Source organism: Octopus bimaculoides, chromosome 7 (genome assembly GCF_046866305.1).
Source record: "Octopus bimaculoides isolate indiv1 chromosome 7, ASM4686630v1, whole genome shotgun sequence".
Taxonomy (NCBI): Eukaryota; Metazoa; Mollusca; class Cephalopoda; order Octopoda; family Octopodidae; genus Octopus; species Octopus bimaculoides.
Genome location: NC_142934.1, coordinates 33,928,975 through 33,945,347, shown reverse-complemented (window position 1 = coordinate 33,945,347; position 16,373 = coordinate 33,928,975).

Here is a 16,373-nt window from a genome sequence, read left to right as displayed (position 1 = left end):
AAAAGTGTATAAGCAATGGAGGCGCGAAACTGAACTAGCTTCGAAAGTTTTTCGGGTCTTTATAAAAATTATACGCAAATTGTTGAGAAGTTTCGTGGACTACCGGTTAGGATGTTAGACACCCGATCATATGGTCGTGATTTCAGTTCCTGAACAAGGTAGCATGTTGTATCCTTGAACACTTCATTTCACGTTGCTCCATTCAAATGTAAATGAGTTTCAACTCTTTCTCCTTCCACCTGTCACACCCTCAATGTTAAGTAGGGTCAAGGGTGCGAGGGCCCTAGACGGTTTCTATGTCTTCTCATGACTACATAGGTACCTAAAACAATTAACGAAAGCATGGTATCTGCCACCAGCTCATACATGTTTGTTAGTGATGGATATGGCGCTTTTTTTAAGATAAAAATAATCGTTAGTACATTTGCAACGAACAAACAGCACCGAAAAAGGTACACCTTGTGTTTATTGGTTTCTTATGTAACTTATATAGTTTCCGTTGTTATCTTCAGTATTAGTGGTCTTGTAGTTAAATTATACGACGATGGCAATGATGATGATGATGAGGATGATGATTGTGGTATTAAAAATAATGATGACCACGACGGCAACGGGCAATTCTTATTACTTATTAAGTCTCTACAAGATGAATTAAATGTTTACTTCAACTATCTCAACGATCTCAAATAAAAGTTGTTGTTGTTGCAGTTCGTTTGATCAAATCATGGAGATTTACCGAATGATATTGGTAGAAAGAGAAATAATATTTGGTAATAGCAGAACTACAGAGAATAGAAATTATCGAAAATCTAATAAATTATTTCTTACAATGGCCATCTATAGCGGCAGAGCCTCATCGGTCTTGTCTGTCTTTATCTACCAACCTACCTACCCACTTATCTGTCTTTTGTTAGTCTGTTTTCACACACACACACACGCACGCACACACTCACACACACACATATACTGATATACATATGCACACACACACACACACACACACACACACACACACACACACACACACACACACACACACACACACACACATATATATATATATATATATATATAGTGAGTTCAAACAAGAAAAACGACAAAAAAATTTAAAAAATAAAAATAAAACAACGCGAGGACGTGATACAGATATTGTGTTACTGGACGCTCAGGAAAGGAAAGAAAGAGAATTTGACGTTTCGAGCGAAGCTCTTCGTCGGAAATATAGGAAAGTCCAAAGAAAGGAAGACGGAAGAAGAAAAAATCGTGAACGATATACACGAGGTTACATTGTGGAATGACCGGAAATATATATATATATATATATATATATATATATATATATATATACATATATATATATATATATATATATACAGAGGTTGGACAAAATAATGCCTTTGGCAGTAATTACAGGTATGGACTGGTACAAAGTTAGAATTGTTTCCAAAGGAATTTTTGTCCATTCTTCAGCTAAAACAGTTTCCAGTTCTTGTAGTGATGATGGTGGAGGATATCGACTCCTTCCTTGTTTTTCTAAAATGCACCATAAATGTTCAATAATATTGAGATCTGGGGACTGTGGTGGCTAGATAAGATGTTCAACTTCACTAGAATGTTCCTCGTGCTATTAAGTAACAACTTTAGCTTTGTGAATTGGTGCATTATCGTCCTGAAAGATTGTGTTTCCCCCCGGAAACAGTTCCGCAACCATAGGATGAATTTAATCAGATAAAATGCTTAAATAGTCTTGACTATTAATTCTGCCATGAACGGAAACCATTGGGCCGGTGGATTTCCAAGATATACCCCCCCCCCCCGATCATCACAGATACTTCTCCATGTTTAACAGTTGGAAGAAGGCAGTCTGGGTCAAATACTTCTTTTGGCTGTCCCCACACGTATACTCGGCCGTTGGTCGGAAATAAGGTATAGGATGATTCGTCCGAAAAAGTAGCATTCTTCCACTGTTCTAGGGACCAATTCTGTAGGTTTTTACTCCACTCTAAACGCTTTGCAACGTTTGCTTTTGAAAGTAGTGGTTTTCTGATTGCAGCCCTCCCGTGAAATCCGGCTTTGTGCAGCTCCCGGCGAACAGTTTTTGTGGAAACTGGGTTCTCGAGGTGGTCATTAATCTCTGCAATAATTTTGGGAGCTATAATTTTGTGATCCTTTCTAACAATTCGCGTAAGTGTCCGACGGTCTCTATCTGAAAGTTTGGGTTTTCTTCCTTCGTCCGAGCTACTGGCCACGAGTATATCGTTTATGTAGGCATAGACGAAAGGCAAACCTCTAGTAACCATGGCAATAAACCTTTGGAATCTCTGTGCCGCGGTGCGTAGACCGAAAGGCATACGCAGGAATTCAATCATTCCGAAGGGTATCGTAACTGCTGTTTTGAGTATGTCCGCAGGTTCCACTGGGATTTGGTTGTAAGCTCGCACAAGTTCGATCTTGGAAAAGACACGAGCTCCATGCAGCGAGCTAGAAAAAACTTGCAAATAGGGGACTGGATATGCATCACTGACAGTACTTTTATTCAGCGATCGGTAATCACCGCAAACTCGCCAATCGGTCGATGATTTTTTTGGAACGCAGTGTATTGGCGAGGACCAGTTGCTGCTGGACGGGCGGATGATTCAAAGGTCGAGCATGTGCTGGAATTACCGCTTGACGGCCTTGAGACGATCAGGTGGTAACCTTCTGGGTCTTGCAGTAACAGGTGGACCGCTGGTTTTGATGTAGTGGGTGACTTCGTGCTTGATCGGCTGGTTCTGGAATACTGGTCGAGCGACGTCTGGATATTTTTTCAGGATAGCACTGTGACAAGTCGTCGTTGTGAGCAATATAGTTGGGCTGACTGTGGCCATACGAGCGGCTATGCCGCGCACAGTAAGCTGTGTGGTGCTGTCGATAAGTCGTCTATTTTTAACGTCTACCAGAGGCCGAAATGATGCAGGAAATCGGCTCCTAAGATAGGGGTCGGCAATTTAGCAATGACAAATACCCACTGGAAGGTGCGGCATAGTCCCAAGTTCAGTGTTAGGGACTGTTCACCGTAGGTTGGAATGGGCAAGTGGTTAACTACCTGAAGACAGACTGGTGTCTCTTTTCTTTTTCCTGAAGTATTGGAAACAGGGATGATGCTGACTTCCGCGCCGGTGTCAACCAGGAAACGCGTGCCTGTTACACGACCGCAAACGAAAAACAGGCGACTTTGTGGGTGCAAGCCAGGAACTTCCGTCGCGTTCAATTCCTGGCTGTGTCGTTTCCCGAACTGGATGATGAAAATGAACATGGGATCGTGCATTTTTGCGCCCATATTCCAAACTTTCGGTGGTACCAACACGTTTCATGTGAGTTGCTGGTAGCACTGGGGCTTCGGGACAGTTGCTGGTAGCACTGGGGCTTCGGGACCGTCTACCAAATCGACGCGATCGGCTGCTGCTTCAACGCTGGGTACCAAGCGATAGGGACTATATTTGAGTTGTGAGGGTCTGTATCTGTGCTGCTTGCTGCGTCATTAATGAACGCAAGTCCGAAATTTCAGAAGAACGGGTCGGCGAAAGGAAAGGATTGGTAGTGGGAGCGGCTGGCGTTATCGTCGATACTGTTGAATAGCAGTGCGGTACTCGGCTATTTTGTCCGCTAGTTCCTCAGTGGATGTGGATTCCCGTGTGGAAGCGAGGACCACCTGCGTGTTGGAGGGCAGACGCTAGAGAAAAAGCTGCTTGAAAATTTTGTCGGGGAGGATCTCATCTCCAAGAAGCTGCTTCATTCTGCGTAGAAGCTGAGAAGGCGTTTTATCACCCAATTCTTCCGATATCAGAAGCTGGTGAAGTCGCTTCTGTTGGGACTCGGAAGTTCTGTCGATGAGTGCCGTTTTAAAAGTGTCGCACGACACAGAACCTGGTGGTGCCATAATGAGATCGCGGACGACGTTCGTGATTTTTGGCGATAAGGAACCGATTACGTGTGATAGTCGAGACGCATCGCTCAGTACTCGGTGAGAAGAAAACTGGGCCTCTATATGGTAAAACCATAATGCAGGGTCGTGTGTCCAGAATGGGGGAATTCTCTACGAAATCGCCGCTTGAAATGCCATGTCGATAGGAGATATGTTCGCCACTGGATTCTGTTCTGGGAGAGCCATTGTGTTTGCAGGAATTCTCAGTTCTGTTTCGTTGTCGGGTGATGTGCAAGCTGTGATTCTTCGACGGGATCAGGAAGCGTAGTACCGAAATGGAAAATTCAACCGCAGTACAAAAACGTCTTCATATTCCAAATGCCGTTCGGTTGGTGAAGCTGGTTTAATGGAAGGCTGCAATTCGTTGACGGGGTCACCAAATGTAGTGGTTAAATGTGTATCATGGTAAACAGATGCAAAAGGAATGTGTATGCCTTTGAAGTAAACAAATAAGTGAATCGATTCATAATTAAAATAATTTATTCACTGGACTTAATTTGTGGTTGGTACACATAATTCTTCACTACATGCAAAATGTTGACAACTGCTATGAGTTGCTAGAAATAGAAACAGGGTAATCTGTGGGAATGATATGTCAGAAATGAATATATGTTTGTGTGTGTGTGTGTGTGTGTGTGTGTGTGTGTTTATGTAGTTCATCTGAGACAGTAGTCTACCGTGGAACTTCGAACATTGCTCTGGTCTCTGCTGCCGCCAAAACCTGTTGTGTCGTAGACCTTCCTCGTTTGCTTGCTTGGCCCTTCTCTTCTCGTCTGTCTGTTGACCACCGTATTTATAATAATCGTGGCAGCTAGAAGGACAGACATACTGCAGCAGAGTTTGTACCTAAATAGGTCAGTTCCTGTCCTTTGAACTTCGCCTGAAACGGCTGAGGTCGTAGGTCAAAGGAAGATGATCAATCACTTTTTGACAGGACAAAGAAAACCTGTTTTCGCGCCTGTTGATTGTGGTGGTTTGGACGACCGAGAATTCTTAGATTCGGTTTCGAATCGAGGCTTGGAGATGGAAGTGTTAATTCTTATATATATATATATATATATATATATGACAAGCAAAATAGCTAGTTCTAAAATCTCAAGAAAAGATAGAGTAATAAAGTATACTAAACAGTAAAGCGAGTAGCCACATCAAAGTGACAGATGAATGTTACTACTAGTTTAACCCCAGGTGGATTCTCCGCCAGCTGGCTTTCAGTGCAATGCTCTGTACCCTTTATATATGATATATGCAATATATATATAGAGGGTGCAGAGCTTGCACCGAAAACCAGCAGGCGGAGAACTCGCCTGGGATTAAAGTAGTAATAACATTCATCGGCCATTTTGATGTTGCTACTCGCTTTACTATATATATATATATATATATATATATATATATATATATATATATATATATATGTATATATATATATATATATATATATATATATATATATATATGTGTGTGTGTGTGTGTGTGTGTGTGTGTGTGTGTGTGTGTGTGTGTGTGTGTGTATATGACTACCATCCGTACAACATCTATATTCCTCCCCATGCCTGTCATCTCTTATGTTCCTTCTACACACATCGGCTTAATTTGGCCCGTCCTTGGTCGAACGTCACCTGTTGTTGGTGTCCTGGTATTTGCAGATATCAAGATTTAAGGCCTAACGTATAAAAACGTCAAAAAGGACGGCTTGTCTCCCCTGAATCAGAGGATAAAACATCCCTTACCGACCCGAAAAGGCCTAACCAGCAAACGAGAAGGCCCAATTTTCTATAAGAAGCGCTTGAAGTGGACACATTTAGAGAAAACTTTACGACTATTTAACGTGCCGAATTTAGTATAGTCCTTAAGAATTTTGGTTCTCTGCGTGATGCAGATTTTGTAAAGGTCACTGCCATTAATAAATATATGGGCCTGGATGATCTATTATTTTCCACCTGATATCACACGGGGTCTCTTGATATTTGAGGTCCCACACATAGCGGGCCAAGGATGTGACAAACCGTCTTTCTGGGACTCTGAAGAATGACTGGTGGTTGCTGAAGCGACCTTTGAAAGATGTACTGGCCGATCCGATATATTTACTAACTTGAGATGTGGTTATATTCGTACTCCTGGTATATCTCTGGTAGGGTCCGGGACTGGGGATGCTGTTGATAACACCGTTGCTGATGCTGTCTGTATGGTGCAATGATCCGGCGGCGCTATCGCCGTGGTCATATGGTTGGCGATATATCTGCTGGCGTAAGTGTGGGTGCAACTGGTGGTAACATTTGATGCGAGGACGGTCATCTCGTCGGTGTCGATGATAATTGTTTGGTCATCATTTGTGGTAGTGGTACTGGGAACGCCAGATACCTCCTCTGTGGTCCTGGATTGGTCATCATCTTTAGGTGTAGCGATTGTACTGGTGGTAACATATCGTGCGGGGATGGTCATTCTATCAGTGTCGATGATAATGGTTTGTTCATTATCTGTGGCGGTGGTACTGGGGTCGTTGATTACCTCCTCTGTGTCGCTGGTCCCGGAATGGTCATCATATCTAACTGTGGCGATTGTACTGGCGTGAGACCTGGTTAATCGGCTAATATTGCTGTTGGATGATACATTGCTGGTAATGCGGATAGCAGGTGTAGGTGTCATCGTAGCTTCATAGATGTATCCTTCAGTCTCGCATCGGCCTCCTACTGGACTGTTATTATATATCCTGCAGGAGTAACCTGCCTCCTCCCTTGTATTGTGGGTGTTTGCTGAAATGCTTTTTATGTTAGGTGCACAACTAAAGGAAACATTTGGGTTGTGTCTGTTAGATAATTACCTGTATCTATGTGTGTGTGTGAAATGTTTGTCTATTAATCTAAGGAAAATCCTTCCCACACAAGTTTTGACGTTGAGCGAGAAGGATGGAGCAACCCAAACAACGTTTCTGCGGAGCTTCCTTCTTCGGATACCAGAGCCTGGTATGTAGGATTTGCAGTCCTTAAACCCACTCGATGCCAGTGCCTCGTCGAATTAGGGGGGCAGCGGCATCGAAGATATGTTGGCTAGAGGATAGATTCAAGATTGTCTTGCTTACACCCTTCAATAGGTTCTTGAAAACTATAGCGGGGTGGCAGGAGGCTGTGCTAATAGAATGCATTGCATAATGTGATCTTAGATACACCTTATCTAAAAAAAAAAAAAGAAATTTTAAGGCAAGAACATAAGACGAGATGAACATTGCTGGAATATCTTTTGATCAAAGATGATCTAGGACTAATCAACGTGGTTTTAATCTTTCGGTAAATTATTTTTTTTATCAACCATGGAGGGAAATTTAGCCATTGCTAAACAAGTTTATTGGAAGAAGATACTTACTTATGGGTAATCTTTAGATAAATTTAGGGCATACCTACGCAAGTGTGTCCCCTCCGACTTTGTTTCCTCATAGTTTTCAGAAAAATGGATATTTCTTTAAATATCTTTCAGGTAACATAGATTGCAATTATGTTGGAGGTTAATATGAAAAAAAAAATTGGTGGGCGCATACACATATAGACTGGCACATTTCGCAATTTTCTTCAAAATTCTGCGTTTCGTTTTGTAGATATTTATATGATGTGTATTAGTATATATGTGTGCACACCCACCATTTTCTCTTCCACATTAAATCCCGATATAACTGTAATCTACACCATCTGAAAGGTATTTGTGGAAAATTTCATAAAAAATATCCATTTTCTTGAAGTTATGCGGAAAAAAATCAACACATGTGAATTTTCTAAAACTTCTCTTTCTCTTATCTCTGATAAACATTTCACAGAAAATTCTGATTTAATCGGAATCTACGCCACCTGAAGCGAATATGTTGAAAATTTCATTAAAAATATCCATTTCTCTAAGAGTTATGAGGAAACAAAATTGGGAGGGGGCTACACTTATGTAGGTATGTCAATAAAGCAGTGGTTGAACGATAACCGCAGTCAACTTCAAGTTTTAAAGAAGCGGTGTTGTTTTTTAGTCCTCAGTTTACCATTGATTGAACAGAGCTATTATAAAGGTCGAGTTTTCAGTAGCCTGTTTTATATATCTAGAATAGGGGTCAGCAAAGTTATCAATATCGACCCCTGAGGATCTTTGTGGTTATCCAAGGGGGCGATAAACACTTGAAACAATTCTGAGTATTAAGGATGCTGAATTATTAGCGAACTGAATTTGGAAGGACGCAGTAATTTAAGGCTAAAACTTACTAATGTAGCGAGGTACAAAAAGCCAGCGCCATTTTGAACGAGATCTCGCCGGTAGCATCTGTTTCTTTGCTTGCACACCCGGCTCCTGATGCTCATCTCTCTTTAACAGTTGATGCATTGGATTCTGCGGTTGGTGCTGTTTTACAACACACCGTTGATAATCAGGCTCGACCTTGGGCATTTTTTTTCTCGTCAATTAAAGCCAGCTGAACGTCGTTACAATACGTTTGATCGTGTTGAAAATGTCGGTTCGTTATTTTCAATATCAACTCGAGGGCCGAGATTTTGTGATTAATACTGATCACAAACCTCTTACGTTTGCTCTGTCACCTAAATCGGACAAACACTCGCCTCGTGCTTTTCATCACCTGGACTACATTTTCCAGTTCACGAGTGACATTCGGCATATACCTGGAACAGAGAACATACCTGCTGACGCATTTTCTCGTCTCCCAGTGTGTTCACTTTCATCTCCTGCTGCAATCGATTTAACTGACGTTGCGCAGGATCAGCCAACTCTGGACACATTGGATCTAACTTCTACCAAGTTGTCCTGTTGCAAGTTTACCTATCTACCACTTCCGTCTGCTGAAGGCACAATCCTTTGTGACACAGCTACTGGTTCTCCCAGACCGTCTGTACCTGAGAACTACCAGCGTTCCGTTTTTGATGCCTTGCATTCACTGTCACATCCTGGCATCACTGCCTCGGTGAAGCTTATTACGGTTCGGTTTTTCTGGCTTAAAATGCGCCGGATGATCATAGCTTGGGCACGCTCTTGTGCGAAATGACAGCGTTCTAAAATCCATGGGCACATTCCCACTCCTCTTGACTCCTCTTGGACAGTTTTCTCCGCCGGAGGCTCGCTTTCGTCATGTCCACATTGATCTGGTTGGACCATGACCTGTCAGTCGCGGTTTCTCTTACATATTGACATGCGTCGATCGTTTCTCTCGTTGGCCTGAAGCCATTCCAATAGTGGACATTTCTGCTGTGTCAGTTGCTCGAGCTTTCGTTTCTAACTTGCTTTGGTGTCCCAGCTAAACTAACCGCTAGTCGTGGACGCCAGTTCGAAGCTTCCTTATTTCGTGAATTATCACGAATCCTAGGCATTCATCACATTCGTACGACCAGCTACCATCCAGCTTCCAATGGGTTGGTCGAACGTTTTCACAGGCAACTGAAGGCCGCTCTATGCGTCACTCCTGATCCGCAGTCTTGGACAGAATTCCTGCCTATCGTTCTTCTTAGTTGTCGCACTGTTGTTAAGACAGACTTGGGTTTCTCCTCTGCCGAACTCTTTTACGGCACACCCTGGCACTTCCTGGTACAATGTTAGCGCCAGATAATTCATCGCATCCTGATCCAACGTCGTATGTCACCAGACTTCGCTCGTATTTCTCGAGTCTTCCACCCATGCATCCGCGTGACCAATCTATTCCCTCTCACGTCTCACCGGACATTGACAAATGGACTCATGTTTTTTTGTTCGGGTTGATTCTGTCAGAGGACCGCTCGTTTCTCCCTATAAAGGACCATTTCGTGTGCTATCGCGCACACCCAAGACTTTTAGTCTCGACATCAATGGTTGGGCAGTGACCGTGTCAGTCAACAGACTTAAAAAGGCACATTTTGAGGTTTCCAGATCCTTAAAACTACAGAAATAATTATAATGAGAGAAGGAGATACTTCACAGGTATCATAAACCTTCCATTCCATTATACTAACTTCCAGCTAAATATCGATTCAATAACTGGTACTCACCAAACACATATTTCACATAAAATATTCCAACTATATCAGTATGATTTAGAAGAAAATTTACTGTTCTTTATCAACATTGTTAAATGTTTTCATTAAATTTCTTTAAATACTTCTTATTAAAAAGAGGTAATGATACAAAAGAACGAAGGTGTCAGCTTGGCTGGAATAGATCTTTATTCATTTGTAAGAATAGATCTTTATTCATTTGTTAGGCTGCGTGCAGCCCCGTATTAAAAACAACTCCGAACGGTGTTTGATAGACATTTATTTATATATGTGTATACCACAATATTCACATAATTATATAAGTGTTTACCAGGGCTGTGTTGCAGTCTGCGAGCAGTAAATGGAATACATAATTGAATTAATAATAGATACGAATGGTTTCGTGTGAGAGGTGAGGAAATAGTCTGTTCTTCATAGTCGACGATTCCTCTAATCCACTACTTCCCAGCCTGGGTTTCACAGACCCCTGATGGTCCGCAAAGGTAGTACTAGGGGTCCGTGAACTAAGTTCAAAATTTCACACACACACACACACACACACACACACACACACACACACACACATACACGCACGCACGCACACACACACACGCACGCACACACACACACACACACACACACACACACACACACACACACACACACACACACACACACACACACACACACACACACAGAGTCGAGTAGTGACCAAAAGAACCGGTCTTCTTACGAACATTTTGCCTGTGCACCTCTAGTTAAGAATTGAGTATGTAGCAGAATGGGTTAGACTAAAGCATTAGGAATTTCTTTATTAACCACAAAGGGTTGATACATAGAGGGGACAGACAAGGGGTCGGGGGATCGTATGAGATGATAACATGAGAAACTATAAAATTAAAATGTATAATAATGTATATAAATAACGAATGAAATTACAATGAAGTGCGGGACGGGTGCGACCCCACAAATCACGTTTTGGCACTGTTCTCTTTATTTGACTTTAATGCTCTGACTCAAGTAGGCACATTCACTCTCAACATATTCGCCACTTTCTTCTATCTTTTCTCGTTCATACTAGGTGACAAGCGCCTCCTCTCCAGCCTCACTTCCCTCCAGAGGTGGAAACAAAGGAAGTTCACCAATCCAAGGCCGGTGATGAAGGCGCCTGTCATGATTCCTTTTACTCACGTCTTCCATACTACCTCTTTCGCCATGACCACTACGCAGAGGAAGCATGCCTGCCCTTCCCTATTCAGGTGGTGGAAGAATCTTTATTATTGACTCGGATGACAGTTGCACGCTTTTTAGTTGTGACAGCAGTTGTTCGACATAAACCCACATTTCTGAAATTCTCGGACACTGCACTATTGCGTGCAGAACAGTTTCACTGCTCTGCTCGCATCTTGGGCAAGTGGGCGAGATCGAAGAGCCATGTCTGGCGAGTTTATCCCGAACTGGTAAGGCTCCTCGGTAACATGGCCATGCCAGAGACTTTTGGAAATTGTCCATAGGCCCTAGCCCGAATGTTCTCCGGAACAGGCCGAAAAGTTGACTGTCATCGAAGCCCAAAGTTTCCCCCCAGATCGTCGCCACACTTGACCTTTACAAACCCTCGCTGCTGGTGTTACTCGTCCGGGAGAGAAGCTCGAGTGCCTGACGACACTCTGATTGCCATGCTCCCAGATTTGGTCTACGCTTGATCCATGGTTTCAGTTCACAGAAAGAAGTGAACCGAGGAAGTATCAGTCTGACGAACGGAGACCACACCGTTCACCATCCAGGTAAAGCCAGAGACGCCTCAGCCTCAGCGCATGCCTGCGCATTTTTAGCCACGGCATCCGTAGCCCACCCTTCAGTGGTTGTTGGTAGCAGATAGAGCGCCTTACAAGAGTCCTCTGCCCTTCCAAAAAAAGTGAAAGAGCATTGGTTCCAAATTGTTCAGCCACGAATCTGTGCAAGGCACGACGCTTAGGTGATAGGTGATTACAAATGCGATAAACACATTTGCAACTTCCGCCCTCCCTTTCAGGGATAGCTTCCGCTCAGACCCGGTCTGGGTTAGGAGAGCCATCCTGCTCGCTACCTCGCTCCAGTTCTTCTCTATTTGGAGGTCTGAACCAAACCAGACATAGCATTTTTACCGGTCCGTCCGTTCGTCCAACGTCCGACGACGCTGTTGGACGGCATCGAATTGCCTCTCCAGGTGCCGAGCTACAAGCCGACCAACTTATCCTGATTAATTTTTTGCTCCTGCCACCGCTTCGTAATCCTTTAGGGCCTCACCTACTCACTGTAGGTCCTGTTTCATGGATACGATGATGGTGATATCGTCCGTATACGCCGTAACCAATCTTCTATACCCTAGATCTCGCGGGACACTTCTCACAACCTCCAATTTCCACAGTAATGGCTCGAGAGCCAAAACGTACAGTAGTGGGGAGAGAGGACATCCTTGACGGACCGAGCGCTTGATGCAAAACGGTTCCGAGAAGAAACCGTTCACCCAAACGATCGATTTGATGTTAATGTATAAAGCGTTTATCCACCCACGGAAGGTTGGGTCAAACCCGGCTGCCGCGAGGACAGCCGCTATATACTGATGGTCAACCCTATCAAAGGGTTTAAATTGGTCTATATGGACTAATTCCCCACTCTTACCAGGGATCCTATTAACCCTCTCTAAGGAATAGCGTATAAGGTGGAGATTGTCGTGTATAGTCCTGTCGGGAATGGCGCAAGTTTGCACCTCCCCAACAAGTCCACCCACGACCCGTGCCAATCTTTTTGCTAATACCTTGACCAAAATCTTCAGCTCTGCTTTAAGCAGAGTGATTGGCCTAAAATTATCAATTACATCACCCTTGTTTGAGTCCTTTCTAAGTAGCACCACGACCTGGGAGTATTCACAGACTTGGGAATACTCCCATCCTGTTGTCAGTTAGTGTAGACACATGCTAGTCTGGCATACTGTAATAAAGCTCATAGGGGAGACCATCTAGTCCCGGCGACCTCTCCCCACCGCAGTCCGACAATGCTTCCGTCACTTCCCAGCTGTGATCGGCCCTTCACAGCATTCCGCCTCCCGCTCTGAGAGACGCGGCTGACCGACGAGGAAATCTGTGAGGTCCTTCCTTCGCTCCGGCCTTCCCCCCCTCCCAAACAGCTGGGCGAAGTGCTCGTGAAAAACCATACACATCTCCTCGGGTTCGTTTATTGTACGCTCATGTTGATCTGTCAAAGACCTTATTATGGTATCATTGCTACGCTGGGCCTCTACGGCACGAGCCCATCCAGTCACGTTGATTCCTACCTGTCCTATTGCACGTAACTTTGCTCTGACAATGCATCCCTCGTGTTTAGCCTCGAGGTGTTGGTTGACCGCCAATCTCGTTGCTAAAACTTGGGATGCACAGCCAGACCTAAATGTCTCCTCTAGAGCTTTAACTAAAGCTCTTTCAATTCTATTTTTCTTATTGATTAGCTCTTTACTAAATGTTATAGACTCAAACTTAATGGCATACCACCATAAACTCAAACTTTTAAGGGCATACCACCATTTGTTGTTGATAATGGAACCGGTTAATATCCTCATCACTAACTCTCTAATCCGGCTCTTGTACACCTCACAGTCCAAAAGTGACCTGTTTAGCTTTCAGTAATCAGGTCCCTGTCTACACAAACTATCTAATTCAAGCTTACAGGTCGCCAATTTGTGATCACCGTTGCTGACGATGTAAAATTGTGGACACCTGACTATGTTTTTTTCTTTAACTCTAACAAATATCCTATCTAAGTAAGATCTAGAAGACCCGACTCTATTTGACCATGTCCGCAATGGAGCGTTCAGGTCATCTAGTCTGTATCGGTGTGCCAGCTGGAAACGACTGAGCAGACTGTTGAGGCAAAGGAACAAAACTGTTTCTCTCCCTTATAGTTTTTGCGCCAACAGCGAAAAACATTTGGCTTTAAAGAGCAGTTGTAACGATTGCTCTGATTGGTTAGTTTTTGGCGCAAATTGTTCCCTAAGCAATTACACCCAAATTACTTCGTAAACCAATCAGACCCACTAAAATGGATCACATTATTTTGGAGGATCATAATTTGCTCCGAAAGCAGTCCAGCCTAAATTGCCACCAGGAATCTCTGACTCACGAGACAATGCTGTTTTCGCCGTCTACGCCACCACGTTTCTATTACATCTAAGTTGCTGATTATTTCTCGCACACGATATATTCACCAAGCAAACATGACTTAAACGTCCTTTCAGAAACCTTTAACTTGGTGAGTTATCAGACTAGTCACCAATTTTTACTGAGGAAACCCAATTGATCAAGGTAATAACCCCACTAAAATAAGCATCAAAACGAAAGGAGTAAAATAACAGCTTTCCAAGTTTAAACTCAGTGTTTATTGAATAGGAGAGGTGTGAAATTTAAGAAAACGACTTGTTAGATAGATAATACATGTTTGTGAGGAAGCATAAAAAAAGATAGCAAAATGTTTTATACCAGAGAGCTGGTAATACATACATTGACAAATGTTCCATAGCGAAAGCAAAAGGTTGTTGCATTACTCCACACGAATACTAAACGACATTAAACTAAGCTTATGGCGCACTTTCACTTTTACAACCTCTACTTACGCGGAAACATCTGAAATTTTCGGCCGTATGGGGTGATATTTCTGCATGATAATTGATTAGTATTCTGAGCAGTTGCCTGATCTGATGTGGCCCGATCCTAGTTACGAAGCCTACACAGTTTCAAATCTAGGCCTCTCTACAAATGAATTGTTTTTAAATCAAAATTTTTTTCTGATAATTATACTTTTTTAAAAATTTTATTTTAGAAATTTACAAGATAAGAATCGATAACTTATCAACAATTTCACGAAGGGGCCAACAATATTAGAAGTTTGCTGACCCCTGATCTAAGACTTTTTTCAATGTGTTACACCCTTTTAAAGACTGTAGGGAAGGTCTCGAAGAGGAAGTTTATCAGGTTACGAAGTTACAAAGTATCTTTCGAGCACCTTCCAGTTCGTGTATAGTAGATTTCAATGTATGCAATCATGTTAGGGAATTTCCAAGCCCAAGTAAGATCTACCCACTGCACCCCATCTCTCACAGAGTTTGCAGTAAGGTGGAATTTGAGGGGATTTAACCATTATTGCTAGCAGCCTGAGCAACCGTATGAAGATTTTCCTTCTAAAATTAGGAAGAATTTTAACTCAGAGAAAGTGGTCATCTGTTTCAGAATGTCTTTCAACAGGGAAGAGAGAAAGAAAGAGAGAGAGAGAGAGAGGTGGGAGAAGGAAGGAGAGAGAGACAAACAGAGAGGGAAAGAGCAAGGGTAATTAACATGTAAATTTGATGGACGGGATGGGAGAATGTGATTAAGCTAGGTTTTGAGTTACCTTCTATGATAAAAGACAGTCTTAAACGTGGAAAAGATTCATGAAAAATATAAGGATTTAGATCCGTGGACAAGGTGGTCCATTACAAACCAATCAATCGACCAACCAACCGACCGACCAGCCAGCCAGCAAATCAACCAGCCAGCCAACCAACCAGCTAACCAACCAGCCAGCCAGCCAATCAACCAATCAACCAGCCAGCCAACCAATCAATCAATCTATCATCTAACCAGCCCTGGGTGAAATAAATGGAGAAAATTAAATTTTTTTGTATCCATTTGATAGTGAATATGTATTTTAATGTTTCCTTTTAATTTTTAACTTGATGGCTTAATGGTGATGGTAGTGGTGGTGATGGTGGTGGGTTTAAAAACTTGCCCGCAGTTGGTGAGATAAATTTAATGGAAGGAGGTGAAGAGTACCTGCCAAAATAGATACAACTATTGAAGGTATCGTAAAATGGGAGTGAGGCAGGGTGTAATTGGTTAAGGAGTGCACATCTGAATATGGGAGATAGTGGTCGTAGTGGTGGTGATGGTGGTGATGGTGGTGTTGGCGGTGATGATGGTGGTGATGGTGATCGCAGTGATGGTGTTGGTATTGTTGGGGATGGCGTTGGTGGTGGTTGTGATGGTGGTGATGGTTGTGATGATGATTGTGGTGGTGGTGGTGGTGACCATGATGGTGATGGTGTGTGAGGTTGGAATAAGATGATAGGATAGTATTGGTGAGAGATAAGTTAGCAAGAAACACTACTACTACTACGACTACTGCTACTGCTGCTGCTGCTGTATCAAGTAATAATGTCGAGGAAGAAAAGATAAATAAAAGAATGGCTGGAGTAAGAGAGAGTTGTTCAAAATAAGAGTAAACAGTAAATGAAATGAGAGAATGAGACGAGCAGGCAAGATAAACACACACACACACACACATATTTCCCTATAGTTTCAGCTTAGAGCTGCGGCCACGCTAATGCACCGCCGTTTTGCTACACTGTTATTACTGAG